Source organism: Thalassophryne amazonica, chromosome 12, assembly GCF_902500255.1.
Source record: "Thalassophryne amazonica chromosome 12, fThaAma1.1, whole genome shotgun sequence".
Lineage (NCBI taxonomy): Eukaryota > Metazoa > Chordata > Actinopteri > Batrachoidiformes > Batrachoididae > Thalassophryne > Thalassophryne amazonica.
Window position 1 is genome coordinate 56,007,011 of NC_047114.1, and position 13,637 is coordinate 56,020,647.

The following is a 13,637-nucleotide window of genomic DNA, read 5'->3' on the forward strand; positions in this document are numbered from 1 at the left end:
GTCATACTCTTATTGATCTTGTTCTGTGTTGCTTAACGCCATCCATGTTTATGTATTTGTAGTTCGTAAGCCAAACTTTAGGCGTTTAATTAGGTCGCAAACAACACAATTATTTGTGAAATATCTCACAATTACGACGACACTGAAGGCAGCACCACTCTAATACCTGCAGAGTCACTGAAAATTTTTTTTTTCCTCCCAGACAAAATCTCTGATCCCGATTGGCTGAGCCGGAGGAAAAGGGGCGGGGCTTTCGCTTGCATCCAGGCACCAGTTTGTGCCGAAAGCGGCGGAAGGTGGGGAGTTTTTTTTTCACCATCACTCTCACGCACGTACTGAGCGAGCGAAACGGGCCATAACTACACGGTGAGTGAAATATTGTGGCATTTATTTATTTTTATTGAATTGAATTTTTTTTTTGATGCGTCATCGCTTGGTTATCCCTATTTACCATTTGCGGCGCTGCTGTCTCGTGCCGTGTCAGTGTCACGTTCAAGACGCTATATTTAGCTTGGTCTGTTTTAAAAAGACATAAATTATTATTCTTTAATGGACTGGATATTTCACACCCACGTCGGTGGGGGACAGTGGGCGTGGGGTGGGGTGGTGGTGGGGGGATGTCTCCCTGTGTCTGTGTGTCTCATGCGGAGGTTCTCTTTGTTACGGCGCTGCCGCAGTCGGGATGGTGCAAATCCTCCACATGAAAAATTACTACACTTACTCCTGTACACTGGCCTCACAGTCAAAGTTATTAAAGGATGTTTATCATAAATGCAGGAGGTTCCCGAGCAGCGTGTTATATAAATGCGTTTCAATTTTAGGATGATTGTGGTGTTCTATAGAGGCTAAAGCCTATGGTTATACAATAATTCCCTCCTCCTCCCCACTGTGTGTATACACACACACACACACACACAGACACACACACACACTGCATCCTCTGTGGATTAGCACACATCCTTCTATTTGCAGCTCTTTTTTTTTTTGTCTCTGCCTGGTAATGTCTTTGGTCTTCTGTCTTTTGAATTGGACATGTGCTGTGCAGTGTGTGTGATGCTTGCAATATGAGCTCATTAATGAGCAGCATGTGACACTGCTCAGGATTACTGTTGGAATATTAAACTCTTTTTTTCTCCCTTTTGCATCCCATATAATAGACCCACCCACTCCCACACACACTCTGACACCTTTACGATCTGCTTTACACAACCTTTTACTGAAATTTAAAGGGTCATTCCATGTCAAATCAACATCTGTCAATAATTCTTTTTATTCTTCTTCTTCCTCTTCTCCTTTCGGCTGCTCCCATTTGGGCCACAGTAAATCAATTGTTTCCATTTCACTCTGTCCTCTGAATCTTCCTTTGTCACACCATGTCCTCCCTCAGCACATCCATAAACCTCCTCTTTGGCCTCCCTCTTCTCCTTCTGCCTGGTACCTCCATCCTTAGCATCCTTTTTCCTAAATACCCTGGGTCCCTCCTCTACACATGTGCAAACCATCTCAATCTTGCTTTCTGACTTTGTCTCCCAACCGTCCTACTTGCACTGTCTCTCTGATATGTTTTAGTTTCATGATAGTCATGAAATACATGAAGAGATTGAAATTTGACCACTACTTCTGCTTCCAACACACCGCTTTGCATACTTTCTTGAGACTTGTGCAGTAGTATAATTTTGATGTGGTCCAGGTCCAAGAACAGCTTATCTTCACAGACTGCACAGACCCTGTACATATGGTGATGTTGGGATATGACCACAGGTCAAAGTCAGGATAATGACCTTGAGCCTCAGTGTTGTTCATATTCAGTAACTTCGGTTGTTGCTGAAGTTTGACTGAACTGAGAATGTGTCTTTATACAACATGTTTTCAAACACACTGATCTGTGACTCCTGACCAAGACAAAAGGCTCAATATTAGTCAAATGACCTTGACATTTAATAGCATCCTAACTCAGAAAAACATAGAAAAGCCCATGTTAAATCTTTTGTGTTGACATAAGTGATGCTATAAAGTATGGTGGTACTTTTTCAGTAAACTTTATTTGGGCTGATTTGTAAAACCCAAACAGGTTTAATGTCTGAAACTACAAGCATTCAGCTCAATGGATTATCAGAGATGTTCTAATGCATAACTGCTGTGACGATGCTTTATTTTTTAGGGATTGATGGGATTATATTCAATCTCTCTCAGATTACCACGCAGGACTCAAGTCAGATGACAGTTCTCCAAATAGGTGTAACCAATATTTTCAACTGATTTGCCAACCGGGCAGGCAGCCTTTCAGACCCTGTTGTGACCCAGTCAAGCAGACTCAAGCAAACAGCCAACCATACAAACAGTCAGGGTGTCAATCATCCAGCTAGCCATCATTCAGTGTGTAATCCAGTTTATGTCATAATGAAGCCAGACAGGCTGGTACTTGATTTGTGCGCTAATACAGAGAAATCCTGCAGGAAATGCGTAGAGCTGTCAGGAAGTCATGTCGTTCAGCCGTCCAAGATCATCAGAGACTAATGCTGACAAGGAAAACAACCCTGATCCCATCCTCTAGTCACAAGGAAGTAATTAAAGATGGTGCAGGGACGCCAGAATACAGTGATCCAGTGTTGCTGTCATTAGGATCCACATTCTGTGCAGGAGGATGGACCCACAAGCTATGGTGGCTGCTATCTACTCGTATGTCACACAGTCCAGATTTATAAACACTACTCCAAATGTGCATGATTATTGAAACACAGTAAGGTATTCTCCTGTATTATCTTTAATGATGTAGAACTACATATTTAACTTTAAATATGTACTGTAAACTGTACGTGCAGAAAGAAACAGAATTTTACATACAGTCATGCCTCCCCAATGCACACACATAAAGCACAAATAAGTGCAAATTCTGTTTTCCCACATCTTGCAATAATAATAAACACAAAGTAAACCAAACATTTCACCTTTGTCTTTTATCTTGTTTTCACATGTGCTTGTCCCATCATCACAGAAGGCTAAAATGAGCCATTTCATGATGCATTTTTTTGTTAATAGTACAGTAGTTTCTAAATAGACAGAGGTGAAATTTCAGGGCTTTTACAGTGTTGAACATAAAACAGCAATTAATTTAACTCTTAAAAATGCTTAAAAGTTTCATCTGCGTAGACCACTTTGAGAATTTTTTTTTCAGTTTTGAAACAAATATAACCACTTTAAAGAACTGAAGGACATCAGCTTTGACAATAAATTGGCCTTCAACATGGAAGATCTAGTCAGTTTAATGACAGATATTTCCAGTCTAAATGCATTAGAACTTTGACTAGTTTTGATTGTCAGTTTTTTTTCAAGTTACGTCACATTGAAATTTACTTAATTTCAGTGAGTGTTGGAAAGAAATATTATTGAAGTGAAGTATATTATTGGGTCAGCCACAGTCAAATGGCATTTATGTATAAGAAGTTGTTACAGTTCTGTTGTCCATTAGTGCCTGTGTTTTTGCTTGGTTATAACACTAAAAATTGCCTACTTGATCCACGTGTTAAAGAATACATTTTTCTTTTAAATAGAATGGAATTTAAAAATAAATAAATTTAATTCTCACCCTATCTCTAAGGGAGGCCCCAGCTAGGCTCTTGAGGAAACCCATTTTGGCCACTTGTACCCGTAGTCTAGTTCTTTCAGTCATGACCCAACTCTCATGACCATAGTTAAGAGTAGGAATAAAGACTGACAGGTAGATTGAGAGCTTCACCTTCCAGCTCTACTACCTTTTCATCACAACAGTACGGTTAAGTGAATGCAATACCATTCCTGCTGCGCCAATTCTCCGGCCAATTTCATGATCCATTGTCTCCAGCCAGGGACCCTTTCGTCTACCAGGGTAAACTCCAGCCCAGCGGCACTCAGTTGGGGGCACGTGAGTATCCCCACACACGCCCAGTGCCTCACACCTTGGGCTGCTCCAGAAGAATAAGGTCCAACCTCTATCAAGGAGAGTTGTTCTGGAGCTGAGGCTGTTCATGGTGACAGGGCCCACCAAATCTAACTGATAGTGCCCCAACTCCCGCACAAGCTAAAGCTCCATACCCCACAGCGAGGTGACGTTCCATGCCCCTACAGCTAGCATCTGCTGCCCGGGTCTGGTCTGTTGAGGCCCTCGACTTTCATTGCCACCCATAAGACAGCACAACTGACCCCAGCGGTTTCCCCTGTAGGTGGTGAGCCCACAGGGTGGAGATGGAAAGTCCATGTTGCCTGTTCGGGCTGGGACCGACCACCAGGCACTCACTGATGTGCCCTCCATCCATGCCTGGCTCCAGATGGGGCCCCAGGCTTCCTCCAGGCCAGGTCATATGCCTGCTACCTAGTTTGTCCTTGAAGTCTTTGTGAACCATACTTAGTCTGGCCCCTCCCCGGAGACCTACTTGCCATGGGAGACCCTACCAGGAGCACGAAGGTTCCAGACAGCACAGCTTTTCAGGTTCATTTCAGTTTCAGGGACATAGAAGCCTCTCCACCAGCAATAAGGTGATGGTTCCCAGAGAGGAACTGACTGCTACATACGGGTGGCTAATCTGTATGTTATGGGGTGGGGGTGAAGTGAACAGGTTAAAGTCAAGCTGATACTGCTTACTATGTTCCCTAGGACTGAGGACTATGTTAAGCAAGCTATGACTGGAATATGCTGCACCAATAACGTTTGTGAATCCTATGAATAACTCACAGTGCACATAATTTGTCGGAGTAAATGTATATTTATTATTGATAACCACAGGGAGTTCAGCTCCGACCTATTTGTTAGGGGCTGTTTCTATTGCCACAGTGGGGATTGGGTCCATGGAAACCCTGCAAGCATTTATTATGTGATGCTCTAGGCCATTATAGAAAAGAAAATGATTAGACCACAATACAGTAGACAGTGGTACAATCATACACACTGACACAGTCTAACAAGTAACTAGTAATGTATTTATTAATGAATTTTTACCTCTGGTTGTATATACATCAGTATTTTGTCAGAATGCACTTTTTCCCACATGTCTGTGGTGCCCTGTGCAAAGGCCCAGTGTTACATAGAGTATGGACCCCCTGAAATAATGTACACACAGTACATATTCCACAATGGAATTTTGACCCAGGGGTCTTTTTCTTTAGGAGCTCATCTCACACCAACATTACCTGTGGCATAAAAATTGTATATTACAAGTCACAAACAACAAATTCATGTGACCTTCACATGTAAAGAGTAGTCCAAAGTAAAAATCTTTCTTGGTTTTTCAAAGAAGTGTTCCAACACCTTAGCACATGGGGATGTTTTTGCTGCTTCTCCATTTATCAATATGCAGGTGCTCAGATTTTAGTGTCAGAACTGACCTGAAAACACAGGTAGACATTTGTATACATTTCTACCCGTTCATTGCTTTCACTTGGTAGCACGTTGCATCTTGTCCTTCAGAAATTAGCCATGACATGGAAAAAGAACAAACAGTGTAATTAAGACATTTACAGATTTCAAGCAATTTAATGTCAAGGCAAGTGTGACAGAAACCAATTCTGATCATATTAATTCAGGTAATTACCCAAACCTAAGTGACCTTGGCAGTACATGCTTCTCGTAAGAGGTTCACTCCTGCACAACTGTGGCATTCTGTCCTCAGATTCATTTCTTTGTTCGTGTGTTCATCATTGAAAGGTTGGTCATTTTGTCTATGGTATCTTCCTTGGGAACCAAGATACTGAGGACCTTTCACCCTTTATTGTGCTAGAACCTGCACTCAAGCTTGCTCTCCAGCCTGCAGAAAAAAAGGTTTATATTTTATATATATATATTTACTTCAAATCCTCACTCCATATTCTTTTAAAATGGCACAGAGTTGTTTAACCTTTTATGCCTTTTACCCATGTTTGTAAAATGCCTACCATGTCCACGGTTTCCAGTGTGTTACAACCAGCCCAGCGGCCAAGAAAATCATTCAGGAAATCAAAATATGCCACTACCAAACAATACATGCTGATTTGCAAGGTCAGGTCTGGGAGCATGTGCTGGTGCCATGTGTCGCCGTATCCACCATACTATGTAACTGCCTTCAGACCTAGATGGCAACCACCCAGGCACACAACTGGTCCACCCCTACCTTTCTAATGCAACAATCTAACTGCCATAGTCAGGTGGTGTCAGTATTTCCTTGGCCTTCTCCAGCTAATATGGTCCTCAACACTGATCCTGGTTGATGGATCATGTCCAGAAAAATGTGTCACATGGACAGCATGTCATAGCTTACAAATCATCACAAAACAAGTGATACTTCTCATCAGTGACCATCAGCATTGCTGTTGTTGTCAATGTATTGCAAAATTTGCAAAGTAACACCATAATTGTTTACTGTGCTAGTATTAAAAGCAGTCTTTCCTCAGTGGTTCTATCAATGAGGTCATAAAACAGCCTTGAGTCATTACATCCGTCGAAAGGAGCCAGCTGAGGTGGCTCGGGCATCTTTTCTGGATGCCCCCTGGACGCCTCGCTGGAGAGGTGTTCCGGGCACATCCCATCGGGAGGAGGCCCCGGGAAGACCCAGGACACACTGGAGGGACTACGTCTCTCGGCTGGCTTGGGAACGCCTCGGGTTTCCCCCGGAGTAGCTGGAGGAGGTGTGTGTGGATCAGGAGGTCTGGGCGGCTTTGCTTGAGCTGCTGCCCCCGTGACCCGACTCCGGATAAAGCGGAGATGGAGTTATTACATAGAGTACATTATCAGAAATAAAATATAACTCTGAGAACATGTTCTTGGGCTGCGCGTGCTATGACGTCATGCAACATGCAACAGGTCCCTTAGTGTATATACGAGGTCTGTTAGAAAAGTATCAGACCTTATTTTTCAAAAACCTGATGGATTTGAATCGTGTGCTTGCATGAGCCAACCTTGAACCTTCGTGTGCATGCGTAATTTTTTTCACGCCTGTCGGTTGCGTCATTTGCCTGTGAGCAGGCTTTGTGTGAGCACTGGTCCTCCCCTCTCGTTGAATTTTCATTGCGAGGAAAGGATCAAATTTTTCCTGAAACTGTGAGAGACAGCCAGGTGGAAACCATTGGGAAGATTCAGATGGCTTTCGGTGACAATCCTATGGGCATCACACAGATTAAGGAGTGTTACAACCAGTTTAAAGATGGCGCACAATGGCGGAGGCCATCGACAGGCTGAAACGACCAGATCATTTCCAAAGTGAACGCTGTGTTGATCCGGGACGTCGTCTGACTACCAGAGAAATTGCAGAAGAGGTGGACATCAGCACTTTCTCGGCACATTCCACTGTGAAAGAAGATTTTGTAATGAAAGACATGCGGAGGGTTTGCGCGTTGGGATGGAGCCACTAATGGCGCATAACAAAAAGCACCTCCGTGTTGGAAGTCTCACAGGACATGTTGTGACATGTCCAGCTCTTACACAATTTCTCGGATACTCACTCGACTGAAAAGCCACTGAAAGCCGTCTGAATCTTCCGAATGGTTTCCACCTGGCTGTCTCTCAGTTTCTGGAAAAATTTGATTCAGCGCTGCTCCAATCGTTCAGACATTTTCCTCGCAATGAAAATCAGATGAGGGGAGAGCACCAGTGCTCACTCAAAGCCTGCTCACAGATGAATGACGCAACCGACAGGCGTGAAAAAAATCACGCATGCGCCCGAAGTTTCAAGGTTGGCTCATGCAAGCACACGTGATTCAAATCCATCAGGTTTTTGAAAAAAAAAAAAAAAAAAGGTCTGATACTTTTCTAACAGACCTCGTACACTAAGGGACCTGTTGCTTTCTGTTTTGGATTGTTTTTTTTCTCCTCCCTCTCTGCTTGGAGAATTGTTTTAACTCATACTCTTTACTGTTGTTAATTCAGTATCTTATTTGACCACAAACACCTTATCTTGTTGTTCTATTATGTTTTGTGATTATTATTTTTTCTTAATACATTTTCATCGGCTATTCATATAAATTGGGTGGGCAAAATGTTGGGTCCAGCTCACACTGTAACTCAGTACAATGCAACAGCACCACAAATTCATCATTATTCAGGGTGTGTTCTGTCCTGAAGGAGGAGCCCCTCTCTGGACTGCCTGCAGTGACATTGTTCTCAAGCTCATGTTGCTCCTGTGGGTCCCAGGTGGCAGATTAGGTTGTTTGTCCACTTCATGTTTGGTTGCCTTATCAGTCCTTATCCATTCTTGTTGTGTCCATTCTGGTGATTTGATGGTCCATGTGTTGTGCTGTTGTCTGGCGAGGTGGCCTGTCCATCACTGTTTTAATCTCTCAATTGCATTGATGATGTAAGTTGCTCCTCTTTGCTGCTAGATCCAGATCTTACGCTCCTGGTCTTAGAGGGTGATGATCAACATGCTGAAGGCCATCCATCTCTGTGTAGTACAACTTTTGATCTCAGGCAAGAGGTCTGGCTTTCATGTTAGTGTCTTGCCAAGGTACATGTTGCCGTCCCCCTCATTTATGGTCTTCCCATCAGTGGTGACTGTTGGTGATGTCATATAACAATTTTGTTTTTTTTCTTGGTACACATTGAGGTTGACTGGTCTACTGGTGTTTTTTATGTCAATTAGCATGTTGTGGAGCACCTGTGATGACTTTTGTATCAACACTATATCATCAGCAAAAATCAGATGCTCACCATCAATGCTGAGTCATCTCTCCTCCCAGTTGATCTTATTGACCCTGTTCAGACTGGGGTTGGCAGTTTGGCTTGAGCGAGATAAATTGCCAACACATATCCAAATGCACACACACCTGTTCTGTCATCTCCAGATGCAAGTGCACACACACTTGTGCTCTCGCTTCCAGACAAATCTCTTTCAGCTTGAGATGGAGAGAGTTTGGATGTGTGAGTAGGAGGAGCCGGATTTGAAAAAACAGGTCTGAACACAATCCGGATTGGCATCTTCAGTCTGAACAGGGCTGTTGATGATGGAATCTTGGAATCATGCTGTGAATGGCTCCTGTGCTACAATATGATGTCTCCATGCTTTGCTTCTCTCTCCAATATGATGTTGTCACTGTCCTTGTTGAGCTTTAGAGCAGATGCGGAGCTGCTTTAAGGGCCACACAGGTGGTTGATGTAGGCAGGTCCCACTCCCTTGTTCCTCAGTGCTGTAAACACTGTGGTAAACTCAGTGTGGTCACAAGCCTTTTTGTAGTCAAGAAATTTGAAGCCCAAATTACAGCATTCAAAAATGACCTTAAAGTGAATCAACACATGTCTTATTTTATATTATATGAATTTTGTCTAGTGTATTGGATATATTCACAAGTAAACAGGTAAATTGATTGTTTTTACTGAATAAAAACTTTCAAATTATTCATTTGAACATGTTTCACTGTGTTTGTGCCGCTCTCAAACAATGTATCTACTTGAAAGCTTGAGAACTGAGCAGTATTTCAAAATGTGCTTTTGCATTTTGTGTTTTTAGAAGTCTGTTATTAATCAGTGATTATAATGGTGCATGTGAATTTTGCATCTGCAGTACAGACAAAAGCTCGGGTATCATTCCCAACAGCATATTATGTCTGTTCTTTAATTATGTTTTCACGTTCCTGTTCTTTTGTATATTTCTTTCTTTTTTTCATCTCACTCACTGTCACATTTCTCCCCATGGTTTTGACTTCTTTGGTTCACTGATGTTCAACTGCAGGCAGGTGCTGGTGGGCGAATCACCAGTGACACTCATGTGTCTGGGTCCTCAGCCTTTGAGATTGAGAGACACTTGAGAAGAGCTTATGGAGTCATGCAGTCACTGGACAGAGGTGTTTAGTGATGCTATTTGCAGAGCAAAGGTCCAAGTCTTTAGGGTCCTGGTGCTTCCTATCTTTGTGAGATGCATGTTTGCATGTTTCTTGGACATGAATGCTAACCAGTGACCTAAGGCAACAACTAGATGTATTTGATACTAGGTCTTTTTGAAGGATCCTTGGGTACTGCTGGAATGACTTTGTGTTCAGCAAGCTGTTACGTCAGTAGACTCATATCCATTGGGAAGGAGCATTAGCTGCCCTGTGGTGCATTTCTCTGTGCCTGATACAGTAACTGGAGGTGTGAGGGTTGAGGACCCAGTGGCAGGCGAAGCCCAAGGGAATGTTCATGCTTCACCTAGCTGTGGCAGATAGATGGTTGTTTTAGAGAAGTGGGGATGAAATGGTTATCTGCCTTAGTAGATGGACCCAAGGCAGTTCTGTGGTGTCATGGATGTGGCAAATTGTTACATCCAGTTGATGAGGAGGTAGCCATTTTTTAATCATGGGATTTTGAATCTCTGAAATTGGAGCCGATCCCACTTCAGTCACTGTTACCATGGTGATCTGGCTTTGATAGAAATGAATGAAAGTGAAAATGAAAGCTGGGCATTCACCTCACGAATACAAACGGCCTAATCCTGTTTATGAGTCAGCCTGACCAAACAAACAAAGCTGTTAACTGGGACAGCAGTACTTTACTGCAGGCAACTACACAGAAGTGACTTTAGTGCTTTAAAAAGGCACTTTACCAACTGTAGACAAACCACTTGGGACTTGTTTTGATGTGAGTTGTTGTGCTGTATCATATAGGAGTAATCAAATATTATGCTTCACCATGACAACAGATTGTATTAGATCATAGTGTCCGATAGGTGAACTAATTGAAGTACTTCTAATGTGTTTGCAGGCAGTAGGGCAGGACTGTCATTTACATCCAGTATTTTATATTGGCATATTATGTAATAATTATCATAACAATAATATTATTATTATTTCTTCTTCTTTTTCCATCTCACTCTGCATCTTTTTCTGTCACACCAACCACCTGCATATCCATGAACCTACTCTTTGGCCTCCCTCTTCTCCTCCTGCCTGGTGGCTCCATCATCAGCATTCTTCTCCCTGTATATCCTCGATCCCTCCTCTGCACATGTCCAGACCATCTCAATTTAGGGCTGCCACAAACGATTATTTTGATAATCGACTAGTCACCGATAGGGCTGCCACAAATGACTATTTTGATAGTCGACTAGTTGGATCATACGTAATTTCCTAAATTAAGGCCTGCAGCATTTTCCGAGAAACGTCAGGGGATGAAAACATGAACATTTCCAAATCAATGACTATTTCTTAGACTTCATTTACAGCAATCATTCAGAAATACAAACAGTGTGGTACTTTATAGTAAATCTGTGTCAGGTAGGCAGTTCTTCCATTCTGGAAGGAGACAAGTGAGGAAAGCCACCAAGACACAACTCTGGAAGAACATTTGGCTTCTGTGAGTGGAGAAACTGGGAAAAGTGCAACATTTTTATTTTATCTTCATTTTACATATAGTCCCAACTTTTTCTGATTTGTGGTTTCTGTTGCATTTCTAGAATTACAGAACTGCTTTAAAGAAAAGTGTGAACATTTTATTGTGTTTTAAAACCTTGTGGAGCAAATGCAAACACCAAACTCAAGAACTAAAGGCAGCTCCACGGTTTGGTTCGGGTTTTTTTTTTTTTTTTAACACTCGGGTTAAAATCCTCTCTCTGCTCCGCGCTCGCTGTCTCAGGTGTACTGATGGTTCTCAGCAGAATGTAACATCTCGTGCCTCCATTCGGGAATCTTCGCCCCCCCCACAGTCTACAATCAGTTGACTCCGTGCACACACACACACACACACACACCAACAGCTCCTTCGGTAAACTGCACATTTTAAACGGCTTTGAACAAGACAGCCACTGTTTTAATCGGCCGTTTTATCCAAATTTGAATGTCCAAATGACGGCAGGACAGCTCGTGGCCTAAAACTATGAATGGAGAGGGAAAAACAAGGACTTAAATAAAATAAACGACTCATCGACTACTAAATTAGTTGTCGACAGTTTCAATAGTCGACGTAGTCGTGACTAGTCGACTAGTTGTGGCAGCCCTAGTCACAGATTATTTTGCAATTAGTCGACTAATCGGATCATACGTAAGTTGCATCTTGTCGCACCAGCATGCAGATGTTGTTTGTCTTTGAATGTCGCTGTTGTTTATTATATCATTTAATTATTTATTTATTTTACAATGTGTTATTGTTGCCAATATTGTTTAAATACATTCATGCCAAGAAAGCAAATTGAGAGAGAGAAAAAGAGAGTGTGAGAGAGACTGAACTTCTGAAAGGTTGTATCATATTTCCAATCCATCGTTGTGGTGAGGGGGGGTTCGGTCTCATGTCAGTCACCAACATGTTCATGATTGCCTCAGTCAGAATATTTGCCTGCTGAGGTGTGCATGTTGTTTGCTTGGTAACAAAGTGTTACCAACGTATTGTTTAATCATTTTCATGACTTGTATAATTTTTACATACTGTTGACACATATTTGTATATACTGTGAAAAATTCTTGTTTTTTATGTCATTGATCAATAAAAATTAAATTCAATTATTAAATGTGGTTGATTTTGATATAAGTATTGACATTCAAAAAGTATAATTGTGCTTGTTCTGTCACCAATTTAAGTATATTGAAAAAGATATATGTCAATTTGCTGATTAACTATTTCAGAATATACATAGGTGCACAGTTTAGAGGTCCAGAAAGAAGCAATGTGCAGGGGATTTAAACTACCACTTGCAGTGAGTTGGAGTGAGTTTAGTCAGGCACAGGACAGGTACAGGTTCATGGAAAGTTGGAAACCATCACCAAAGAAAATTAAAGAAGCCATTACCTGAAAAAAAGGATAATATTTAAACAAGGCAAGAAATAGTATAGCTAAAATGTAGTATTTGGTTTTCCAGAATGCACTAGAGTGCATCATGTAGGGTCAATTTTTTTCAAACTTTTCTGAGAGGATGCCTCTCAGACCCTCCCGTGGGGGTGCCCCCCCCCCAACCCGACATTGGTTGGTGCCTGAAATTTTGGACACTCTGATTTTTTTATTTTATTTTATTTTATTTTTGGACACCCAAAAGTTCAATTTCTGCCTAAAATTATGTTGTTGCAGCTCTAATCTCAATTTCACCTCTCTGACTCTGATGGGCAAGAGGCTGGGCAACACCCTGTACAGGACACCAGTCTGTTCCAGGGACACATATAGACAAACAAACACATTCACACCTATGGTCCAATTCACTTAACCTGCATGTCTTTGGAGGAAAGAAGATGCCAGAGCCAAAGGGAAGCCACACAAGTTTGTGGAGAACATGCAAACTCCACAGAGAGGGCCAGGGGGAAGCCATCCCAGCACCTTCTTGCTGTGAGGCAACAGTACAAACTAATTAAGTCACGTCCCGCCCTTATTAATATTATTATTATTGTGTTTATTATTATTATTTCTGTGGGCAGCATGGTGGCTTATTGGCCATAGTCATAGTTCAGAATACAGTTATTTTAAAAGCATGCATTGTTTGTGCTTTATGATTTCACAAAGTAAGCTCAGCTTCTGTTGTTTCAGCAGAACTACCAGCACTGCTTTCATACTGGAGTCTTATTTGTATTTCAAAGTCTCAGTGTTTGAATGAGATATGATATGAATTCAAATAGGTGAGTGCTCATGGTAACTGTGAGATAAAGAGCAGCAGTAATTTTTGGCAGGCTATTGAAGGACTGAAGTTTATGTGCACTCATCATGGATAAAAATGTCACAGTATTATCTGACTTTGTTATTTCTTCAA

At 41.9% G+C, this 13,637-nt stretch overlaps 1 protein-coding gene across 5 annotated transcripts in view; it reads left to right on the forward strand.

Moving 5' to 3' along the window:
- The first annotated feature begins 226 nt into the window (after positions 1-226).
- LOC117521777 (microtubule-associated protein 4-like) overlaps positions 227-13,637 on the forward strand; it is a 309,678-nt gene continuing 296,267 nt past the window's right edge. For all 5 annotated transcript variants that reach the window (XM_034183119.1, XM_034183120.1, XM_034183121.1 and 2 more), the window contains exon 1: positions 227-366. The gene's annotated coding sequence lies outside the window, so the exon portion shown is untranslated. The remainder of the gene's footprint in view (positions 367-13,637) is intronic.